Genomic DNA, 24,831 nt, shown 5'->3' on the forward strand with positions numbered 1-24,831 from the left:
TGTAAAGCTGCTTTGTTCCACAGCACAGAAAGCACCAATTGTTCACATGGCTCATAGGGCTTTGCCACCCTATTGCCTTATTTGCAACCCGGCATTTTGCTTCTCTGTGTAAAAGCTTCATCCCATTGTTGCATTTCTGTTTGCCTTCTATATAGCCCTGTTGCAGTTGGTGTTACTTTCAATTTTCACTGGTGTAAAGCAGAATAGGATTCTTAAACCACTGATCTCCACAGCAGGTACAAAGAGAAGCACACTCACTGCTCACTACATTTCCCTAAGCGGTTTTCAACTCCAAATAACACTCAGAATGAACACTACAAAACCTCTCCTTAGGGGAAAGTTTAGTCAGACTAAGAATGGGCTCTGCAGGTGTCAGCAGAATGTAAGAATGCAATATTGAAAAGAAAGTGGATGGCATCTGCCACGTGAACACTTTTCAGAAACACTGGAAAGGCTTGCTGCCCACCCAGCAAATGTAACTGAGTGGAACTGAAGATAAAGGGTAAAGGAGAAGAAGTATGAGACTTTGGAAAAAGGGTGGAGAAATACCTGTTAGTTACAGGAAAAATTGTTCTAGCTGCAAAGAACACTTTCCATCAGAGAAGGGCAGGACCAAGGCAACTTTACCCAATAAAAAGCAGTCTTACAGGCAACTTCACCCATAAATTCACTCAGCCATTTAAAGCCTCTCTAAAGCTTATCTCTTAAGCACTAGACCAAATCTATTTCTCTGTTCTCAGCATAAACAAGTTTGGTGCTACAGGGTTGCTGAGGGGAAAATCTGATCAATCTCACAAATCTTGCAAATAAGGAAAAATGTGGGACAAAGAATGTCTTTGAAAAAAGTAAGACCCCTGACTGAGTGGGTCCTTAGATTTCCACCTGCCTCGACAGCCTGGGACTCCTCCAAAGCTGCTGAGCAGACAACCATTCAGCAGCAATACCTTGCTTCCATTAGCATAAATCATACATTGGCCTACATATTCTGGATTGTGTTTTGCCTGAATTACATCTATGGTTGAATCTGTTTGTCTGCCAGGCTGAAGCCTGTGGAGAAAAAGAAAAACCAGCAACAACCAACCAGTCTTCTCCTAAATCTAATTCACTCTAGTTTTGCTACTGATATGCTGGTTTGAACAGCTGAGAATCGTGTTATTGACCTTGAAGAGACACTGTTAAACACGCTCTTGTGGCCAGCATTAGAAGGGCACCATGTTTTCTCCTTCGATTTCTTTATGAGCAGGCAGGAAGAGATTGTTTTGCACTCCCCTCCTCTTCACAGCCAGGCTTTTAACAGGACCCTTCTTTCCTTGTGTGTGCTTCAATCAGACTGGCCTCCAGCAAGTAAAAGATGGACAAATCCTACCCAGGGTGAATGAACTGCAAAGACAAGAGCAACATATGTCTGTGGCTGGGGCCAAGCCTCCAGGATGACTAGGGGAGAAGGAAAAACTAAATCTTCTTGCTTGAGTAAGGATGCTGTGCTATAGCCCACAGAAGGGGAGCAGAAGCATGGGGTTTCTCCTGGGACTAGTTTTAGCAGGGAAAGGCCCAGGAAATTAACACCTATTAAGAGAATAGGAAAGAGCTGAGAGTTCACTGGAGGGGAGCTGAATTTCTCTGTGTTTCTCTTGCACTTGGGATCTCATCCAGGTCATCATGGAGCTTGGGTAAAGGAGTAGGTCTTGTAGAAGAGGAAGCTGATGGAGAAGAACTACCTCAGACAGACCCAGCTGAAGACAGCTTGACTCCAGGAAGCACCCTAAGACCCTTGCATCTACCAGGAGGTGGAATTTCAACATGCAGCAAGGTCATACTGACTTGCTGCCAGGCTCAAAGCAGCTGCCAATGACTGAAAACCAAGGCAAGGCAGAAGTTTCTCACTTGCCATGAAATGTGCCACAGTGACCTTGCCAAGCAAGCTGCAGGCCTGACACTAACAACAGTTTCTGCCAGATCCTTTGGAGGAAAGCTAAAGAAATCCTGAAATAAGCAGCTATAGAATGAATTCTACCCAGGAAAGGGTTCTTCCCTCTAAATTATAGTAAAATTAGATTCAGTAGTGGGCATGGCTGACTTCCTTTCTTCCCATAAAGAAATTGCCTACATAGAGAACAATTATGAAATTACCCATTACTTGTCAAGCATGGAAGAGAGATTTCCTTAGCAGTAAAGTCAAGTAAGTTGGCAAATCAAGGGACAGGAAACCCTTTCTTACAGATAACTAGTTACTCAGAACAAGATTATAATGAGTGAGAATGTCTCAGATGATTAATGTAAGCACTTGTTAATGTTCTCATTTGTGATTTACTTTGTCATGTTCCCAACAAATACATCAAAATACTAGGAAAAGCTTTAGCCATAAGCTAAACTGAACAGCTCATTTAATGGGTAAAAAGTGTATCTGGAAATCCTTCATGGAAGTTGAAATAAAGGATAGAGTGAGTCATTGTACATATTAGCCAGAACGTCTGTTCACAATCCTTCCATTTTTTCTTCCCAGAGTCTTTATGCAGCATCACAGATTACACAAAATCAGATGGGACAAAAGGGGCCTCATTTGTAAACTAGACTGACCGATAAAAACAGATGTGGAGATTGAGTCCTGGCTCGTAACTGTAAAAAGGTCTGAAAAAGAAAATAAAATTGCTACTAGGATTCCCCCAAAATGATGCCTCCTCCCTGTCCCTCTCCCCTAATGCACACATAATTTTAGGCAAAGTAAGAGAAATTCTAATCCAAGTCTGGCAGGTTGTTTTATCATCAATCCATCATGCAACAGTCTGGCTTCTGACTCTCTGTGCTCTGCCTCAAGAAGGAAGCTGCAGAAATGTTTAAGCAGGACCTGTAGTGAGTTTCTTTTTACTTTGTGCATATCCTCTCTCCAGGAGACCTGCTTCCAGCAGCAGTAACGCTGATCTATGGGACAAATCTAGCTGAACTTTTCAGTTGCTTTTTTCTAACAGAAGCTGTTATGAATCTAGATAAACAACATGTGGATTCAAAGCTTGCTTTTGATGGTGAACCCAAAATTTCAAGAGACTACAGTCTTGCATACTCAATTCATCTCACAGTGGAATTATATAGCACGAAGGGTACCACAAATTTTATAGGGCCATATAAATTAAGTAGCCAAGAGCAGTCCCCTAATGGAGCACCACCACCCAATTTTTCTGAGATAAAAACTAAACACCAAGATTTCTGATGTGCACTGACATCTAGGAGCAAAAACATCAAGTCCTAACCCAGAGCTTTTCTATTACAGCTTAATTATTGAAGAAAGCTGCACCCTTTGTGTTTGCTGGAGCACCTGCAGAATCATGGTCATTGCAGAGGTCAAAGGCAATATCCTTGGACTACCGAAAAGTCAAGTGATGGAACACAGCACCAGCTGTCCTATGACTTGCTTTTTGCATAAGCAGCTAGATATGCCTCACCTGGCCTATCTACAGCTCAGAAGACTCTCTGTTCCCCACGGCCATTACTCCTCACTGCACAATCAATGGTTAAATTCAACCTAGATGTGAAAATAAATGTATGATGAGTTCTCCGTTGCAAGTTAGTTTGTATCCCCCACTTGAATCAGGTGAACTGAAGGATAAATATTGCTACTGTTGCAGGTACCAGTCATGCTACATCAAGAACTGCTCAGGAGAGAAACCTTCAATGGTTTTGTTTACTGTAGAAATTAAGAGCCAGCACACGCCACCGTGGCACGCTAGGGATAATTATGGATCTCAAATTCTTCTGAACGAAGCACACAATTACACAGGCAGCATTTTCCTCATAATTATACTTCTCCGACACAGAGTGATTCTGCTCATAACTCAGAGGAGAGTAATTCAGGGTGACAGATTTAATCTCATTTATCCTATTTGCTCCTGAAACCCTATCCTAATAAAATGGAAAGTTAAAAAGATTAACAAATAGAATCACACAACTTGCTAAGTGTCAGATAGACTTATGCATCATCAGATGCCTGCCTTTGCTAAACAACAAATAATCCTTTCTGCTATTTTGCTTGGTGCTTTGTAGCAAGACATGTTTGTGTCTTATAATTATAGCTCACCTATAATTAAGTAATTGAATAGGACGTTTTTCTTGAATCCTGCTCTAAACTAAGATTTGGTGTTTTTCATTAAAACCTTACATGTGCTTAGAGAGGCAGTAGGCCATAGAGGATGGAGCCTGGGATTTCAAGAACTGGGTTTTAGTCTTGGCTCTGACATTGGCTTGCAGAGTGACTGAAAGCCGTCTGCTTCCCCCCTCCGCCCCAGTTAGGCTTTTTGCAAATGAGACATGAACTACTGACAGACCATCTTGCCCACTGCAGGACAGAGAAGGGATCACCTTCGATTTTGCAAATGTCAAAGCATCTCTTGTTAGGGCCAGGCTGGTGGCCCTGGTGTTCGCTTCTCTGGAGCACACCACCCTCTCCTGAACTGGGCAGGGGTGAGGCACACCGCTCCTGCTGACAGGCTGTTGTGTGAAGATGTGTCTGTGATTTACCTAGTAAACATGGACAGTGGCTCATTTTACACTCCGGTTGGAGCACAACAAGCATGTGTGCGCACAGGCTTCCTTGGGGTGCTGGGTGCCTGCAGTCCAGAGACAAGGAGCAGAACATGGAGTAGGAGGCTACAACCCTTTTCTTTCTAACAGAAAGTGAAACCGGCTTGTGTAGTGCACAGAGAAGATGTGGGAACCTCCAGAGTACAGACAGGCACCCAAACTTTGGATATTTATCCACACCGAATAAGACGACCCCAAGAATTGTCTATTTGGCTGCTTAGCTGCACCAATTTATTTCTGCACAGACCACAAGGCATGGGTCTATTACATGGAAAAGAAAGCATCTCTTAATTTGAATCAACTTCTTCCACCATTAGTGGTAAAACAGTAACATGAAACAGCTGATTCAGTGCATGCAAATAGAAGCAGCTCAGTGAAGTAGGGACTAATTAGGTAAGAGGGGTCAACAAGCAAACATAATTTGACTAAGCACTGGTACTGATTTCAAACTGTGTCCATAAGTCTGTAGCAGCCTGTCCTGGTTTGATTCCTCTCCAAGACTTTCTAGCCAAACCCTGACTGCTAAGAACATGTACCCATTTGTGTACTGTAAAATCCATGTAAACAATTTCTAATCATCACCAGGTCTGACAAAAGATTTAACATTTCTAACATCACTCTGATACCCAGCAACCCTGGGAGCTGGATCCAGCATCCTGGGCTGCCCAAAAGCTGCCCTAACCCAAAATGCACAACACTGTGGATAGCTGAGATGGTATGTCAGAGGAGAGACAGGTACACAGAGGTGAAAGTCCAGCACAGACCATAAATGAAAGGGCTATCAACTGACTGATTCTGAACACGCACATTTTAGAAGAATTTGGAATTAGATGTAAACACTGTACCTGAAAGCCCATTCCACCAGCATGTATGTAGGACAGAGAAGGTGCAGCACCCTGAAGGCTGTACATCGCCCACTCTGCACCACAGAGCAGAGAAGGGCAGAGCTCTCTTAGTCTTTAGCAGCGAAAATCTAACACATTTCTCACATATCCCAGCCTGGGTGAGATTTTTCCATTTATATGCTCTTTCCTACCCTGAAATCACAGAAAAGTATCTTTCCAAAATAGTACCAGAAGAAAAAAAATAGCTCATTTTCCATTTTTTTGTCACTACCAAAGATAGCTTGGAGATTATTGTACATCTAAGAATATTCTCCCAGGTGCTAAGACATCTGCAGATTTAACAAGGTATCACTGGAAACAGTCAGGAGAGAACAGATCTGAGTGTCATAACCAACGTGAAACAGAATGGCAGGTCTTGCGAAAATAGCAGGAGGTTCAGGATAGCCAGGTCCTTTGCGCAGCTCTGCCACATCAGATTTTGATAAATGAACTAATTTCTGTGCCACATCTTAGTCATTGGAAAGATTGCACATAATATATTGTTGCCATAGCACTACACCCTCACTGTGAGTACAGCAGTTGTACTGATATAAAGTAATGTCAAAGTAAAGGATAACAAATCTGAATGTTACATAAAAATGGGATAAGGAGAAGTAAATACTGGAGAATTTACTACTGAAACACAGAAACTGATGAGAGGTGAGTGCCACATGGAACAGCTCATGCTGCTGATAAGTGGGACATACCAAAGCATCTACCTTAGTTTTCCAGGTGCAGTTATCCATCACAAGAGGCAAAAAACACCCTCAAACCCCACCACCAAAACATCATGAATTTCATAAGCCCCTTCCTAATTGAAATATAGCTGCACACTAGAGACAGAGGTTCAAATCCATCACCTGCTTAACTGTGTTTAATTATTCACAAGAAATGTGCTGGGATGAAATTCACTCAGGTTTAACAAGAGCTGATGGGGTTTCAGTGAACTTTCCATTATACCCTGGACTCCACCCAAAGGCTAGTGGTTCACGTCTGGCAATGTACAGATCAGAGGAGCTAAATCAATTAAAAAGTCAACTTGAGATATAATGGTCCTTGATGAAAAATCTTATCTGGGCTATACATCACTCCCAAAGTAAAATACACTCTGCTCTTTTCACAAAACTGCTTGAAAGCACTGGAGCGTGTTCCCTTCCTCCCTTTTTAAACAGTCTCCGAGTACCTGAGAAAAGACACTATTGTCATGTGAATTGATGTGGGAGAAATATAGAGAAGAACAAGAATACCAATAACCAATTCTGAGAGAGACAGCCACAGGGGTAAACATATCCATCATCATCCTCACATTCAAAAGCCATCCAGCCATCCCAGACCTATTGCACAGGCACAGACTGACCCTGCAGCCAGCAGGCAGGACATACTCTTATAAGCTACATGCACAATGTGACTTTACATCCTGTGCACGGTGAGCAGGCAGGACTGGATTGTGCTGGACTCAACGCGCATACTTTGCAGAGATGCTCTCTGCACACTCAGTAGCTGCTGGGAGCCCAGAAACATGGTACAGCACCCCTGAAAGTAGCAAACACATTTGGTTACTGTTGGGAGCTGCCTTCAGTTGCTCACAGCAGCAGGGCTTGGGCAGGCAGGGGCTGGGCTTATTGGCAAATACAGCTCAAAACAGCAAAATCCTTCTCTACACAATGCTTTGAAATTTGCATTGCCGGGCAGCGAATTAAGGACCTACACAGAGCCAGTCAGCACTTACTGACATATATGAAAGCCCAGGACAGAGTTTTTCTTTTGATATACTTGTAAAGGAATACGCTATAATAAGTATTGCATCACTTGAAATGCCCAGCTTTTCATTTGCATCTCAAATTGAAGGCATTCATTGCACATTGATTCTAGGGTATACATAGGCTGGATTTTAGAGTTCATAATAACATTGTTAAATTAGGAGAAGGATAATGCTCACATCAAAGTGAGACAGTAGGTCTTCATGGCACTTCAAGCATCTAAATGGGCTGCAAACAGAGTTACCCTGAGCAGCAGAAACCCTCTGGTGCCTCATGGATGGAGCCGATTGCCAGTGCATGGGCAAATCAGAGTGGACTCTGACCGCAGGTTACAGAGTGAGTGCACAGATCCAGACACAAACCTCCTTATGTGAAGCTCCTGAGATTGCTTTCTCAGCCCCGGACTTTGCAAAGCCTAAAATGCTATACAAGCTGGAAGAGGCAAGGACAAGTGTAATCCAGGGCTTCTCAAACAGGCACCAACCTTTTACCAGTACCATGCTGAGCAGCTGGAACTGAACCCCGCTTTTTCCAGCAGCTAATAAGAGAGCTAAGTGTAGGGGTGGTCTTTGAGTCACTGAGGAGGACAGTAAGGAGTCACTGCAAAATAACCACAGCAGGAGAGACACTAGTTGCCCTGTCACACTGGAAGTTTTAAATCTGTTTGGTTAGAAAAAGAAGGAACTGCTGCCCAGCAACATTCCTTTGCAGTTCTGTCTGCATATGGCTGGCCACCAGCATCTCTGTACTGCAACAGATGAACGATTCAGCCCATTTCAAAATTCCCATTAGGGAATTATCAAGACGCAGAAACCTTGCTAAATGAGAAATCAGAGAATTACCTCCAAAAGATGCTTTATGAATCAGTAACTCATAACACTGTTGAGTTCTCAATGCATGTGGCTGCACTGCCCTGAGTCTGTGCTCCCATGTGCACCACTTGCGGCAATAATCACAGCCCAGCTGCCCAGCATGGTGTCCAGGGATGTTGAAAGATACTTCACTGTCTGAAAGAGATACACTTGCTACACAAGCTGACTGTTTCTGAGGTTTTTCAAAGATGCCATGCGGAATGCAAACTTGTGCTTCTAATTTGTAAACATCAGAATTATTAAATTAATGCCACATCTACTCTCTCTATATATGTACTATATATACTGAAAAGAGCCAGCCCCTCACCTTGAGTGCAGCAGAGTCCCATTTCCTTGAGTAATGAAGAACACAGTTTATTTGGGTTTTGTACTACTGGTGACCCTCATCATCCTCCAGACCTCTCAGCAATCTATAACCCAAGTTTTTGTTGGATATATGGAATTGCACTTGCCAGATACCATGCCTCTCTGATGGAAAAAATGCACAGGATAGCTCCTCCCTGACTGAAGGCTGTTCTCCAGTGTTTTACCTATTGTCCTCATCCTTGCCAATACATGCATGAACCCACCAGCAATGCAGAAAGGTGAGGTGGGCTGCTCCTACAGAACTGCTTTTTAAAATAAATTCAAATTATCAGCAGCCTAATTCAGACACACTTGAGGTGATCCCAGCTACTGGCACAGACGGATTTGTACAGACTTTGCTCACTGTATTCCCCAAACACATACTGGCAGAACACGTCTAGTACACATTCAGTGTTTGAATTCATGAGAGAGTGGTGTAGTGGAAGCAAAATAGCTCATTGTAAGTATCCCGTGATGAGAGAAAGAAACAGGTAAAGAAATATTATGAGATAAGGAGTAGGATGGTGACATCAATGACAAGATAATTTGACTTTTTAGATATTCCTTTTCCACATGAGCTTCGGTAGAAAGAAATTAAATTTCATAAGATACCATGCCTTTACAGCTACTGCAGAAGCTACTTAACTAAAAGACAGCATCTATTAGATTAAAGTATATGCCACTTTAATTAACAGTGAGCCAACATACCTAAGAAACATTCAATACGAGCTCTTAACTCTGTGATGACATCCTCAGTGGATTAGCAGAGAATTGGGTGACATAATGTGCTTTTCAAGATGCAGGGAAAAAAAAGAAAAGCAGAGGACACCAGCAAAGAAGAAAAGCAGAGGACACCAGCAGAGACAGCCCAGGTGCTTAATCCTGGAGCTGTCTCTCAGCTTAATCCTGGACAGCCTGTCAAGGTGCCTGTCGCGGGTCTGCATCAGAGAGCAAGTTGCCTTGTTAAAAAAGAGCTGAAGGGGCTGCTTGGGGTAGTGGATATTAGTAGGGAATATCTTATTGGAGGACCTTCTCTCTCCACCATGTGTGCCACTTGCTCCATGTGAGCTGGCCCTGTCAGGGATGTTGCATGGCCTGAGCTGGAAGGACATGAAGGACCATACAGCTGCAGGCAAGGTCTGACACCGCCACCACAATCCAGGTGTTTGGGTAGGGCACGCACACTGATATCCAGCCAGCTCTGACAAATCTGCCAGCTGCTCTTGGCAGTGCTGGGGCAGCTAGAAAGACTTATACAAAGGAAGGGAAGGAAAATCCTGTGAGGCTGGTAATAGCAGTTAAATTTCTTCCATGACTTGAGCGCGCTGTTCAGGAAATTTACAGCTAATTAAGACCAGAGGTTCTTGCAGACTTGTCTGGATCATGTATTGCCTTGGAAATCTGGAAACAATACCTGAAGCGTTGTTATTCAGGCCATGGACAGAGCTGCTACGCAAGTCCTTTTATCTATGCAATAGCTTGCTTATGTGGGGAAAGGAAGCCAGTCCTAATCTGAACTCTTGTCTGAAGATTTCTAGACACATATGCAGCAAAATTACTGCAGTTATTGAAAGGTTTCCCTGTATGAAGCAGAAAGATTAGGGATTTCGTATTTTATAGAAGAGATGAACAAAACAAAGAGATAGAGGTACCTCTACTGCAAACAGATACAGAAGACAGTGTAGAAAGTGTAAACATTCTCATATATCAAGTACTAGAGGAAATATATATTAATAAAACAAAAGCCTCTCTTAGAATCCCATCTCTAATGTCCCCCTGGAATATCCTCCCGAAGGGGTTTTATGCAAACCTGAACTGGGGGCATGACACTTATATACCTTATTCTCACGACACTGAAAAAGAACTTTGCATAGCTGGTATAAGAGGTCCTTAATATATTAAGATTTTAAGCGGGGAAAAACAAAAATCCCAATTACTTTAGCTGAGATTTAAGAAAAGAAAAACGCAAAAGACTTTCATGTTTCAACCTATAAATCAAACTTTGCATTTGGGAAGAACGTGCCCCTATGGCCACCTGCTTTGGGATGTTTTACCCCTTTCTAAGCCACCACCACCAGCTGGTACCAGCAACCTCTCACGACAGGGTATCAGAGGAGACTCACCAGTGATTTGGTCTGTTTTGGCAACATCTTTAATTATAAACTGCAACAGACACTAACATGGCCAAGGCAACAAAACAGCACCCTGCTATCACAGACCCCCTGCCTACTACCTTGCCCGGCCATGCATCGTTCTGAAACCAGGCAACATTTTATACACCAGGTCTTTTCTCTGCAGGATGGATGCCAGCAACAGCAAGGCAGAATTGCGGCCCTCCCAAACAGGTTGGAGCCCTTTTCCGCTGGAGGACTGGGACTGTTTTGGGGCACAAGGACACAGCTGAAAAATCCTTATTTCTTCCAGCAGAGGGTAGTGGCACACACAAGCCAGCAAGCAAACATGTGAGATATGGCAAGCAAGAGATGTATGCAGTGCAAAACAAAGCCAAGGGTGCAATAACAATAATAAAACAAAGCAACATTGCTTAGTCCAGTGGAAATGTTACAAAACTAAGTGCATTCCTCCATTTGCATTCATCAAAGGAAGAAACACATCAAACTTTAGCTTGTTCTCATCTACACCCTTCCTCAGTAACATGATCATCTTCATTCCCCTTTCTAGTTTTGGGAAGGGACACCCCCAGGCATCAGAAGGGCCAGAACAGCCTTTTTCTGAACATGACTACTAGAAATCTGTCTTCTCTTTCCCTCTATGGAGCTATTCTCCTTTCCTTGAGTCTCCCAGAGAAATCACTGAATAACTTTCAGGCTCTGTTTCCTCTTTTCTCCCTCCTGTTGTCCTGTTGCTAAATTAAATGACTGAGCAGTAACATACACGTTCTCATGCAGCAGAGGAACATGCTGCTATCACTGTTTTAATTTGGGTGTGTGGCAACGCAAAGGCAGTCTCGGGTGCCTCCACGGGTCTCGCAGCCCACGGGCAGATCTGCAGATAGACTTGCCAGAGGCAAAGGCGACACATGCAGGAGATTCACGGCTGTTCCCATGCACTCTCTCAACAGATACCAAAATAAGCCACTAAGGTAGAAGTACAGCCACAGTCTTCTCAAACTATTAAATGACTGTGACCCCCTGGCTTAGATTGTTTCCAATTTTAACAGCACAAACTAAGCCCTAGTCCCAAGCCTCCTCTGCCTGCACATCAATGACTGCGACATCTCTGCTCGCCATCTAACAGGATTAGGACAGGCTTCTGGAGGCAGCTTCTCCTGCAGGCAAAATCTTATTACAGGACCTATCAAAACCAAAAATGCTTTTGGGGAGCAGTAAAAACCTAAAAGAATCCATAGCAACTGTCTCACTAGCAGTCATATTTTTTTATTTAAATCATGAAACACCATCTTAGGTCTAAATGTTTCTGTCAACTTGGACAAAATATAATGGTAGTCTTCCAATACTTGTTTTGGTGCACAGGTATTCAATTCAGATTGACAGAAAACAAAATCACTTTGCTTAGAAAACATCCTAAGAGATGATAGCATCTTAATTACAGAAACAGGGCAATGGGATTCAAGCTGGTATATAGATTTGTTTCTTGCCAATTCCACTCTAAAGCACAACAAGGCCATGATCTCACTGGCAGCCATGACGGCAGGGGGAAATGTCATTGCTTGACTTGTGTATTATTTGGTCTACCCCAAACCCCATAATTTTAAAGACAAAGGAGTAGCTTGCTCACATACTGTAGTACACATAGTAACAAATGTGGCAAAACAGTTACCCTAATAGCTCAGTATTCACTAAAAGCATATGGGTTTGTCATTTTGGGGGTTGTTTTTTTGGAAGAACCACAAAGTTATCAGAAAAGGTACAGTTATGCTCTGGGCCTGATGAACTAAAAATCACCCAACTCTTGCCATAATTCAGGAACATAAGCCAGGATTACAATTATCTGAGATGCATTAACAAAGCTTAATACACTCCTGAGTCAAAATGGGACAATTAGCAGCTCCTGTACCAAAATAGAAGACTATGGAAATGGCATATGTGTCACCATCTGCTAACGATATGCAGTAGGCAAACCAATTCAGGACAAAAAAAAAGAAAAATAAAAAAGCAGTTTCTTGATGAAACTTGTTTCCATTTCCAAGAATCAAAGCAAATACTCAGTTTAAGCATTACACTTTCCAGATTCCCAGCTGGGACCAGAATGAGAAGCGTCAAGCATCTTATGATTTAACTGTTGAGAAATTTCCAGGCCAAACTTTCAAGCAAGAGGTTTGGATACAGATCTGAACTGTGGGATGTTTTGTCTGTGCAGTTCTACCATTGCTTCCAACAGCAACAGTTAGCATTAGTATGCGTACTTTCTAAATACCTATTTGGTCCTGAACTTTGCTGAAGTTCATAATTCATCCTGTTTTTTCCCTTGATTTAATTTGAAGAGTAGCAATCATCATTTTGTTTTTCAGAAAAACATGAAAATTTACTTGCTGAACAGCTGTCACAGTGTAATGAAAATAATTTACTGTTCAGTTTTTCTGAATGAACCCCTTATCCCTCCTGCCATTCCCCCCTTGAATATTTCCTGAAAATCATATGCCACAAGCAAACTAGTTTTGGCTTATACTAGAAAATGTCTTAAACTCTGGGATACCTTTCTTTCGTTTTCATTCCTCTTCAACAGCAGAGAGAGTCTACCATAATGGTTAGGGGAAGTGTGGAGCTGCACATCACAGGAGAACAGCCACAGAGACATAAGCAAAGCTTGCAAAGTTAGAACTGTGCTTTTGTTTCCTTTGATTTGAGGGGGGAAAAGGAAATTAAAAAAAAAAAAAAAAAAAAAAATCAGAGTGTCCCAGTCACTACAGTACTTTTCTGAGATGTTTTATAAATTTGTTACCTAACATAAACAGGTCCAATCTTTGTGGTCTCATATGTCACTGTCAAAATTTTTGGTAGGGAATTTTATTTTTTTACATGACTACTGGAAAATCCATGCACAGACCTACAATTCATATTCTGAATAAAACTTCGAAGGAAACTCATAAACTTCTCAAAATGTACTACACTGTTCCTGACTCCAAAGGGCAATAACATGGCAAAAATGAACCATGTTCTGGGAATCTAAATCCCTGAAGTACCCTTCGGTGAAAATGAAAAGCAATTTCTTTTTAGAGCCAAAAAAAGTCCCCTTTTCAGGTCTTAATTCCAGGATGCACATTTGAATCCTATTAAAAATATTTTTTCACTCACCCACTGGACTAAAAAAAGGCTCTTTTTTATTTACTTGAAAAAGTATAGTCAAGTAGTTAGAGTAAGTGACCTTGCTGAGGTGTTTTTTTTTTTCCTCCCACCAGTTTGCATATATATTCTACAATTCCACAATTTTTTTATTCTAGGAACACCTCACCTTTTACACTAGCTGTCCACCCTCAGCAGTGTTGGGAAGTTTTCCTTTTAAAAGAATACAAAGATATGTCAATAAAAACGAATTGGAAAGTGTTATGCCCAGTCTCAAGAGAAGTTCACCAACTAGGGATAGACTGATTTACTGAAAGAATGGCTGAAATCAGTGATTATCAGCAACAGACTAGTAAATCCTTAAATCAAGAGATTTACACTGCTGTAGGTCAGGCGCGGAGATACAGATGTGGAGTGGGGCCCATCCTCTTCCTTGTCTTCTATCACAGCAGCCCTCCCAAAGCTTCTCACTTGCACTGTTTATACCTCATTTTCTGGCACGCTTACAGCCTGTTTCCATACACTATAGTCAGGAAGAGAGCCTTTTACACTGTTTGTTCCTCAGGCATGAGTGACACACTCATTTTATCAACTCTTCAATATTTGCTGTTCAACATTAAACACAGATATCAGCAGGATTGTGGTTTTTTTTTTTTTTAATACACCAGATCAATCAAGTAATTGACAAGTTAACAAATCTGTTGGCTTTTTCACTGAGCTTTGCTTTGATTTTTTTTTTTAATTAAACAAAAGACTGTTTGGATCCTGCCTTTTCCCTTAAAATGGCCTGCCGCCCATACAGGCATTTTAACTCTGTAGTTACTTTCTAAAGCATCATGTTCTCTATTCTCCCTCCCCATGACAGCTCAAGGCAAACCACAGTCCCTGGGACATCTGGAGGTTGTGGTTTGAATGAATCTCTTGCAGCCATGAACAAAGGCAATAATCTTTGCTGAATTAATAAATACTTAAGACTTGTTAGTATTTCTGAATTGCAAAACTCCGTGCTTGCAAAAGCTATACAGAAAATAGCCTTCTCTTGAATTCACATAACCATGGCTTTAGTTTCCCAGGGACTCTTTGTGAATGTTGGGGAAAAAAAAGGCTAGAGATAATGATATAGTTATGCTAAAGATACAGTGAATGCAGCCAGCAAAAAAATGCAAGTATCCTCATTTTGAATAGTAACAGATGCCAAGACAGCAGAACCCAGCCTTGAACTGGAAATGTTTTAAATTCTTCACAATTTGTGCCAGCAAGACAAGGAAGGGGTTAAAGTGAATCCAGAACATCTTAATAGACCTAGAAAACGCAAAGAGTCCTTCCAGAAAGTGTGCTCCCACGGGAGTCTTTGTATCACCCCTCCCTATGGGGTGAGGGAAAGCACAAGCATCTGTGTAGTAAACCATTTCAACAAAGCTGCACCCTTCCTAAAAGTCAATCTGTGTGTGCGCTTCTGGCAGAAAGGCTCCCTGGGCAGCAGAGGGGAAGAGCAGGCAAGAAGAAACAGATTCATCTTCTACCAGGATTTTGTTTCCTACATATTCGACTCTACTCCGAACGCTTGCCTTCACAAACACACAGGCATTAAATTGTTCAAATTACATATAATCTTGTGTTGCTCCTTTACGACAGCACAACCAGCGACAAAGAAAAGAACTTAAAGTGCTCAGCTCCCTTCAAACAGGAAGAAAGCCCGTAGTGACAAGCTAGAGAATGCGTGACTTGTTTTTCCACCACCCCATGATGCACACATACCACAATGCGTTCAGGAAACTCCAGCAAAACTGTGTGCAGGCTCTGAGCAGCTGTCTGCCAGAGAGTTAGATCTCCAGCTCCCCCACCCCGAGTTAGGAGTACAAATCACAAAAAGCAGAACCTCTCTGAAACATCTCTCTTGCAAATTATTGTAATTTCCCATCCATCTTCAGCTTGGTTGACTTTGCCGGGTCCACAGGGGACGATTTACAGCATTTGTTTTGGATTAAGGGCTCCTAAACTGTGACTCAGGAGAGAGTAAATGATCTGCAGCTGCCTCACAGAGCCATGTTAAATGGTGAAAGTGCCAATCCCACGTGGCTGTGCTAGGGGGTCCTGAGTAAGTTTTAGTCCCGCAGTTATCACCTGATCTAAAATTTTAGGAATTAATGACTATGTCAAGTTGATTTGCAGACTGATAAAAATGTGAAAAATTTGTTCGATAACCTCTATTGAAAAGGACATGGTTTGTTCAGGCACTATGTTCTTCCTTCTAACTAGTAAAATTGTTAGCTGAACAAACCAATAAAACGTTTTTTTCTGTTAGTGAAATCTACTGTTTGTCACTTGCTTTGCGTTGAAAGCTGCTTCTTACTCCACACCTTGCTTTGTGTGCAAACAATATTTACAAAGTTGTGTTAGGCCTGACATCTAGTCTAACTGCAGCGTGACTCCACAGAAGTTAGTGAAGGCAAACAGTCAAAATAAGAACTGCCTCTTCTGGATCAAAAAAAGGTTTCAAAACTTGTCTTATTATTTCTTTGTAACTTCTCAATTTTGGAAATTTCCGGATTTTTCAGTAGGCACAAAGTCCTTTTTCTAGTAAATAAGAAAAATGTACCTTACGTTTGTCTTTTATGATGGCATTTTCTGTATATTCAGCGAAAAGCAACTACACAGCACCATAATAATGTGTTACTTTACCTTCCCCTCAATTTTCAGCTTCCATACTGTCACATTTTAGTCAATCAGTTGTTGCTAAGCTGTCTCCAGTGCTATATGCATTTTCTTGTATCATACCACTCAAAGTGGAGGCTAGACTGTGAGAGTCATCTTGAAATGTTTTGCTGCTTAAGCATCCCCTTTCTGCAGAGTGGATACAACCTTACAGGTGGATGCTGCCAACCAGTATTGGGTAATTAACTGCAGTCCAGTAGAAAGATTGCATTAGCATAGCCAAGCCTAACATCGAGCTACTAGATCAGTGCAAATCTGCAATGCAGATGCAGAAGCCTATTTAGTCAGTTCACTTAAGTATTTTAAGTTTAATAACTGAAGCAACTCTGCTAGTTATCGGCTCAGCACCTTCTGCACTGGGGAAGATTCTTCATAATCTACCATAACTCTTGGTCACCGGGTGGCTTGAAACACTGTTATTTGAAACAATGAAAGTGGTCCTGCCTGTAGTGTTTGCAAACTGCTGAGATATTGACAACACAGTAACTAAATAAGCATAAAGAAACACAGCACTGTCAGTATTATAATAATTTACTGCTACCTCATCTCCTACCGTTACAGTTGCATGAGAAGAAAATGGTTCAAGTGAAAATAAGTGTTCAGCTTCCAGATACTCCCAGTTATGCTCTGTGGCTGTGAACTCCAGCCTTTCAAAGCTTTTGCAACCATAACTGTAACAACCTGCCAGCACAGCTGGAATTGAGCACTAGCTGGAGCCAGCCTCGAGCCTGGTCAAAAGGGAAGACAGCAGCCTCATATCTTTGCCTTCCAGAGAAGATGACCAGCAACAGTGCCACCAACATCTTGCTGTAGCACATGGCCCCTTACACGCAGCAGCACATGGAAAGGAAATAAGGACTTCTACAGTTTTTCCTACATCCAGTTGTGTCAAGGACTGAACTAGTTAAATCACCGCTCCATACCAGCTGATAAATTCTGTTCAGAAACCAAGTAAGCATTTTGAAAAAGGTCTGATTAGAGCTGCCTGGGTGCCAGGCAAGATGCAGGAAACTTATGTGACCCACTTACACTGTTGATCAGAAGCCTTTTCCTAGCATATGGTGGGACAGTGCATGAAAACAGCCAGAGAAATTTCAGGGGAAAGCTCTCCACAGAAATACTTTGTAGTTTAGCGTCTCCAGCTTTCATTACCATCAACATGTAGCATCACAACTTTTTTGGGCTCTTGTCTACCATGAACATTAAGCTTCCTCATGCAACTCCTCTAACTTTTGCTTTGAATTTGTTTCCTTCAGTGGAGCTTTCTTGTAACTCCAAAAGACTTTGCATACTATTAACATGCCAGGAACACTCCCTGTGCATAAAGAATTTACATGCTATGCAGCAGCAATCTTTTAAAATTGTTCGCTTTTGACCCAAAAGAAAACTCAGACACAAGCCCCTGATGGAGCATAAGTGGCAGTGATGGTAAAGTGGGAGTAAAGTGCTGCAGCCATGAAAGAGAAAAATAATTTAGTTGGATCATGGAGTAGATACTTGGAACATATGTCAATGCCAGATCAAAACAGCCAATTGTTGCTGTTATCTACTTAATCTTCTGTTGTGTGGAAAAGGGAGTTAGGAAATTCTTTTCAGCCAACGCGACCGTCTAAGCCAATGCCCAAGGCAAATAATGCTCTAAACAATAAGGCATTTTGTTTAACTCTGCAATAAATACCGAATTTGCAAAGACAGTTGTTTGGTTACAGTCTCCTTCTGCAACCTCCAGTCAATACTTTGTTTTTACATAAATGCATAACCATACCTAATGGCCCCACCATCAGTTCTCAGCTCCTGAGAGAGTGGGCATGAGGTGGGAAGTGGGGGCATAAAAGTTTAATCCTTGACACAAAAAATTAGGCCACTTCCTTGAGAGCTGCCACATGGTGTCTATTTGAAAAAGTGATGTTCAACAGGGGCACCAGAGCACACAAGATACCTTTGTGGATATTTACTTCCGAGTTATTGATATCTTTTCACAAGATATCAGTTGTAGAACAGTTTCACTGCAGAAGGATCTCTAGCAGAAGAAAGAGTTGACAGAAGCAGCTCCTGTAAATAGGTGTTAAGAACAACTGCAAGTCAAGGCAGCAATCTGAAACCTTTGCTTTCAAGGGAACCCAGCCTTGGCAAACTAGCACCAGCATCTGACTCTACCATGCAATGGTCCTTGACCTTTTAGCAGCTATATTATTCATACAGTAGATTAACTGATTATTGTTTGCTCTACCTATTGATTGTGAAAAGCTAGTAAAATGCAACTTCAGCTAAAAATGGTACATGCAAATCTGTGCCTTTATGCTGAAGATATCAGTAAAATGAGTCAAATCCAGAAACAGAAATCTTAATGTAAAGGGACATTACCCTGAAGGTACACTTACCTTCCTGCATGTACAATAAAGTTCTATGATCTGTCTTTGGCAGCACAGACCATTAGGAGCATAATATTCATAGCTTGCAATATAGACTATAGAAAAATGGGAATATATTAAAGTTTTAAAATATTTAATAACCCTCAAAATGCAGGTTTCTGGAAGCTCGCATAGCCTACTTTACCAAGCAGCGTTATCCATTCTTGTACTCACACAAAATTCTGCTAAACTTTCCATTCCAAGACCACAGAAGTCCATTGAATGAAGATGAATGAATATGGTTGGTTGCAGACATAGAAGCTGAAAGACTAAGCTTGCCTTTTTCTCCACCACAGACACTCCTATCTGTGACCAGATTTCTGCACAATGGCATAGCACACTAGGGATGCTCACCAGTCACTGCTGCAGACTCTGAGGTTAAAAAAGTTTTGAATCTAGCATCATCCCTCTGAAAAAAAGAAAGAGTAATTTTTTCCTATATGATTCAATGCAAAGCACAACCTCTTGCAGTCATTGTGTTCAGTAGGATGAGTACAAATCTTTAACTTGATCTGCATCTACCACCATCTCGTTTTAGAAGCTAACTTGCACATGGCCAGTCTAAGGCCAAAATACATACAACCTAATGTAACCACAGACCATTAATGCATTGGATCTATAGCTTGAACATGGTATTTGACATGCTACTGAAACTGCAGATACTTGAAATGTATAAGAAAAAAAAGGAACGTGAACCCCACTATAGATCTTATTCCCAGGTGTACCTTGCTTCCTCCTCCCTAATTCTTCACTAGGCACATGGCCAATTCATTGACAAGTGTGTTTTCCCGATTTGGTTTCCTGAGAGTCTCTACTGGCTGCACATCAAGCCAAATGTGCATTTTGCTATCAACATAGCCAGGGGGCTTAGAGATGCTAGCCAACCCTTGTTCAACTAGTGTTACTGTTTTACAACATGTCATGCTTGGTGATATTGAAAGGAAAAGCCAACAAAAGGAAAAATTAATCTTGTGATTAAACACAACACTTCGGATTGCTGGCTGCTGACGTTGGCACCATGCCACACTCTCCGAGGACAAAATAGAACCTGCCTGCTGTCTTCACCAATAAAAGCATTTTTACAAAATAAGGGTCTCTTGCTATGAATGATCAAAATGAGCAGCTTGGCAAAGAGACCTGGCCAACCATCAATTACAGCTTTGTTCTACCCCAACTTAAGCTGGTATTGTCCAGTTCCAGACTGAGATGATCAAAGACCTGCCCTTAAAGAATTTCTGCATGCCATGTAACTTACAACTAAATTCACAATATATAGAATTTATAGCAAATTTATAAAAGAATAAGTTTGAAAATTTGTTTTTAAGATACTTGCATGTGTCAATGCAGAGTACAGATTTTTTTGAAATCTGAATCCTCAGGGCTTGCTAAGCACCTGCTCCCTCAAAAGCAGGCTTATGTGCCTTTGAAAGATTTGTGCTGGTCCTTTGGAAAGGGATTAATTCCTTTTCAACTATGACTATTTGCATAGGATACTGTGCTGGTTATGCCAAAGTCCTCTTTGATACTTGTACTTGAGCATAAACTGTAGTTTGTGTCATCAGTTATACAATGTTCATTTTTATTCTGGCAAATGTTAAAGTTTAATTTAAACTCTGCTTAGAAGGTCTCCCTTAGGGAAATTCAGATATGCAAATACACTTCATGAAAACAAGAAAGCTCATAAGCATGGTCAAATCAGAATGCACTTCTGAATGACTTCTCACCATCATTGTGCTAGAGGAATATGACAGAAACTCCATACCATGAGAAACTCCATACAATGAGCAGGGTCTGGCCTCTATGCTATTTGCAAATGGCCAGACCCTTCCAGACCCCTCTTCCAGTCCCACTCTCCCACTTTCCACACATTCTTTAGTCAACCACAAAATATTATCATTTTATACATGAAGACTCTAATTTCTGATTTCAATATGGTTGCTGATGTTACAATATACCAACCATCAAGGCTTCTCTGTGGATCAGTGTGATGAATGATGCTGCTTATAAAATAGTTTTCTAAAAATCAGTTCTGTCCAGCAGTGGTATACAGCCATCTCCCAACAAGTGCTATGACATAACTCCTCAGTAATAAATGGTAATACCACAGCTTCGCAAAACAAATGCTATCTTTATGAAAACCTCTCCATTTTGTATGTTTTATTACTTTCAGCCATTCTTAAACTGCATCAAAGGGAAGTCTCTTGCACTGGGAAGTCTCACTGAGAGGGTTGTGAGGACACAAATATTTTGATCAGAAGAAACCTTTGACCAAACCTTTGGTGATGAATAGCAAAATAAGTTTCTGGAATCAATGTTTCAAGCTTAAAATGGTTGTGGCAGACAAAAATCGTTCTGAGACATAAATCACATGATCTGAAATAAGAGTACAACCTGCTTGTTTGTATGCTTCCCCTGCTGAAGTAACTGCAAGAAGCTGTTCTTCAGCTCACCAGGCAGGAAAAACCATGTGTTGATAGAAAAGTTGTGTTACCTAATGCTATGAATCTATAGAAGTGATGAATAGACCTAATGTTGATGCAGCGGTGAAAAGATGCTGTCAGATCATTAAGCATAGTCAGGTGATCTGTCAGTGTTCAAAGACGTTGAATTTTCTATCTTACACTTCCTCCCTCAGGCTCCTTGCACATGCACACATCCTCCAAAGCCATCTTTCACTACAACCTGAAAATCATTTTTTCCTCCCCTTCTCCCCATTCACCTTAAAAATCCTGCAGGTTTCTAGGGATGATTTTCAGCTCAATCTCTCCTTTCTCAGAAAGGCTGGGTTTGTGCACAAACATTTATTAGCAAGTTTAGCCTAACATGCTGGACTGATTATCACGTTCAGCGTTCTTAGGAAATTCTTTGCTGCTGCAGTAGCTGAATGCAGCCATCCTACATGTGGGTTTCCCCACTCCCGCCCCAGCCTTGTGGCTACAGACAATAAATACTGCTTATGTATGCTTTTTACAGAGCAGCAGATTGGTGTTAGATTAATTCTAAAACCTATTTTATCAGATTAGTCCGATTAGCTCAGATTTGGGATCTGTTCTGAAAGACATACTAAAAATCTCTCTGCAGTTCAAGTTCTGGGAGAAAAAGCAGTGAATTCTCAAATGTGTCGTAACAGAGAAACAAAGCTCGTGCTAAAAACAAACCCAGAAATGAGAGGCACCGAGGCCATGACAAATGGAAATAGTAAAAGCACACAGAAGCATCAGGAAAGCTCCTCCAGTAATACTCTACCATGGCCAATGTGCCTATGACTTTGCTAAGTAGCACTGCAGGATCACATCGAGGTTTTTTACTTATGTAAGCAGTTCTGCTTGGCTGAGAATGACTGTGCATATGAGCAACCTGCCAGGGACGTTTTCAGCTGTAGAGTTCATGGTCTAACCCCATAGGTACAGGTAAGAGGGTAAATGGAGCATTCTTCATATTGTTCACAGGGTGAAAGCTCTTCTGACTTAATCGTAACGCTTGAACTGAAACATCTCACAGGAGGCAAGAGGAATAGACACAAAGATTACAGCATGAGAAAAGGATCTTCAAAAACACAATACAGAGAAAGCATTTTTCACACTTGTGCAACTAAGATAATTTATACTAGAAAAATCCACTCCTGGTGTAGGCTAATAGTCTGCATACAGTGAACATAATCCTGAACAAGGAGATCTCAACTATGACATGCACAAAAGGTAATAAAGACAGCTGAGAGACACAAACCCACAAGTAGGATCATATTTAAGACTGGTTGCAAAATGTGACCAGACTGATAGCATACAACTCTTTTAACATCTTCATAAATCTCAAATATGAGAAATATGCATTTAAACAATACAGCAGAGGATAAAAGCAGCATTAGAAGACTCAAATGAATGCAGGCTGCAGATAGGTAAATACAATATTTTATTATTGCACTATATTTTCAGGCTGCATAAATAATGGTACATACATTCTGTGGCTGTACTAAGCCACTGTGACAACGATGACCTTATTGTGGCAACAAAATACCAAGAAATCTCCTGAGATTTAGCAATATTTTCTGACACCACAATCCTGCAGCTATCTCCACAAGCAATTCAATGAAAATGCTGCACTGCCTCCTGCTACATTCCAGAGAGCTGTATCAGGCAATTCAGCCTGCCTAAGAAAAACACTGAAGATGTATAACCAGCGACTGACAACTGCCAATCAGGTCTAACATACTCACTGCAACTTCTTAAAGTGGTTCAGATAGGCTTGCAAGAGAAATACTACACGTATTCCCCTGAAAATGTGAAAAATATCGTCCAAACAGGTTAATCTTCCTGAAGAGGAAATCTATATACTTCATGGGGAAAAAAAGATTGCAGTTGTGTAAGTTGCCAGGTGGCATTGCACTCTTTATGCCAACCCTACCTGTCACCCACCACATACAGAGAAACTGGGCCACGCTGCATCGAGCACGGCAGTAGCCACCAAGAATACTCCAAAGCGGAGATATTCAGCAGAGTCCAGTCAGGCACCCAGCTTGTTGCTATCAACTACTTGCTTGGCTGGAGGAGCAGGGAGGCTTGCAGCTGGCTCAGATATGCCAGTGTTGCCATACAAAAAAGCCCCGGGAAGGGAACAGAAAGGATGTAAATGTTTCCCAGGGAGTAAAGGCAAAAAAAAAATGCAGTTAGAATTGGCTGCTTTGGATTAGGTGTGTAAAGGAATAATAAGGGAAAACAGAGGGAGATACTGAATGTAGAAGAGAGAGCATCAAGGAAAAAGTATAAAAAGCAAAACAAGAAAAAGTACAGAAGGCAAAACAAGAGTAAAGGAGGTGGCAGAAAGTGTTGCAAGACAACAGTAAGTCTGTTTTCCATGGTGCTACAGTAGTGACATACTGAAGACAATGGGGGTATTTTTTGTTCCAGGAATGGCTTCAAGGGAGACAATTCTACATTCATTCCCTCTAGTGTGATTCTCACTCAATCATTCCACAGTAAAAACTGCCTCAGAAGGACTATCGACAACAACTAAGCTTGCCCTTAGGACAAAGCAGGGTGCTGAACGTGGAAAGGCTTGACATCACACAAGACTGGTCACCGAATGCTGCTAGGAGGAAATCTAGTACATCCTTGAGTTCAAAGGTACCAAGGGCACTTCGACAGTAAACTTACCAGCATTTCAGTGGTGAAGGTCAGAATCACAGATGAGTCTCCGAATTATCACTATAGTCTTTAGCTCTTACAGGTTATTCATACAAAAAAAGATAATGAGGCATTGCAAATTTTGGTTTTTCTTTTTTGGGGAGGTTTTCTTGCCTGGTTTTGGCTCTTTGTCCACTAAGAGCTGGACTAAACTTAAATAGTTGACAGCTATGCTTTATCATTCCTGAGCTGGAACACACAGAGGTGCAGCCTGTATGCAGCATCTGTGTGACAGCCTCTGCCTCAAGTTGTTCAGACAACTACTGTGTTCACCAAAGAACGTGCTATGTGGGAATCTCACACACAGGAATTGATTTTAACACGTTATTCAGGATTTTGCCTGTTTTCATCATGCATTTCTATTAGAAGCAAAACCACTTTCTGAAACTATTAAAGGACCCAGGCATCAAATAAAGCAGAGCCTCGAATTCCTGCCTGGAAGGTCTATGCTACAGTATTTGTAGACTCCATCAAAAGGCAAAGTTTGCTGATGGACAGCCAGACTTTGAAACCTTATTTGCTCTCTGTACCAGAAGCATCCAGCACTAATATAATTCTAGCAAACATAGTAATCATTTGTTCTGCTTGACAAAGGTCACCAGACATCAGCTTTAATCTCCCACTGAAGTCTATTTACCGAAGTCTGCTTTCAGTGGCAGAACCAAAGACTTATTTTACAATGAGCTGGGCCTCATTTTTTGTAATAAGCAGTCAGGAACATTATGCCTTTCTTACACTCTGCAATTTTAAATTTGCAGGATATAATCCTGAAAACCAGGATTAAATTTAATATGCTTTGAATTCACATGATCTCATTACAGGAGGAGA

The 24,831-nt window shown here is 41.4% G+C and overlaps 1 protein-coding gene across 2 annotated transcripts in view; it reads right to left on the reverse strand.

Annotated features, from left to right (window-relative positions):
• The window catches only part of ZDHHC8 (zDHHC palmitoyltransferase 8), a gene marked incomplete at its 3' end in the record, with an annotated part of 118,942 nt that overhangs the window by 26,221 nt on the left and 67,890 nt on the right, over window positions 1-24,831 (reverse strand). The window lies entirely within an intron of this gene.

Source organism: Phaethon aethereus (genome assembly GCF_964289735.1).
Source record: "Phaethon aethereus genome assembly, chromosome: 17".
NCBI classification, from domain to species: Eukaryota; Metazoa; Chordata; class Aves; order Phaethontiformes; family Phaethontidae; genus Phaethon; species Phaethon aethereus.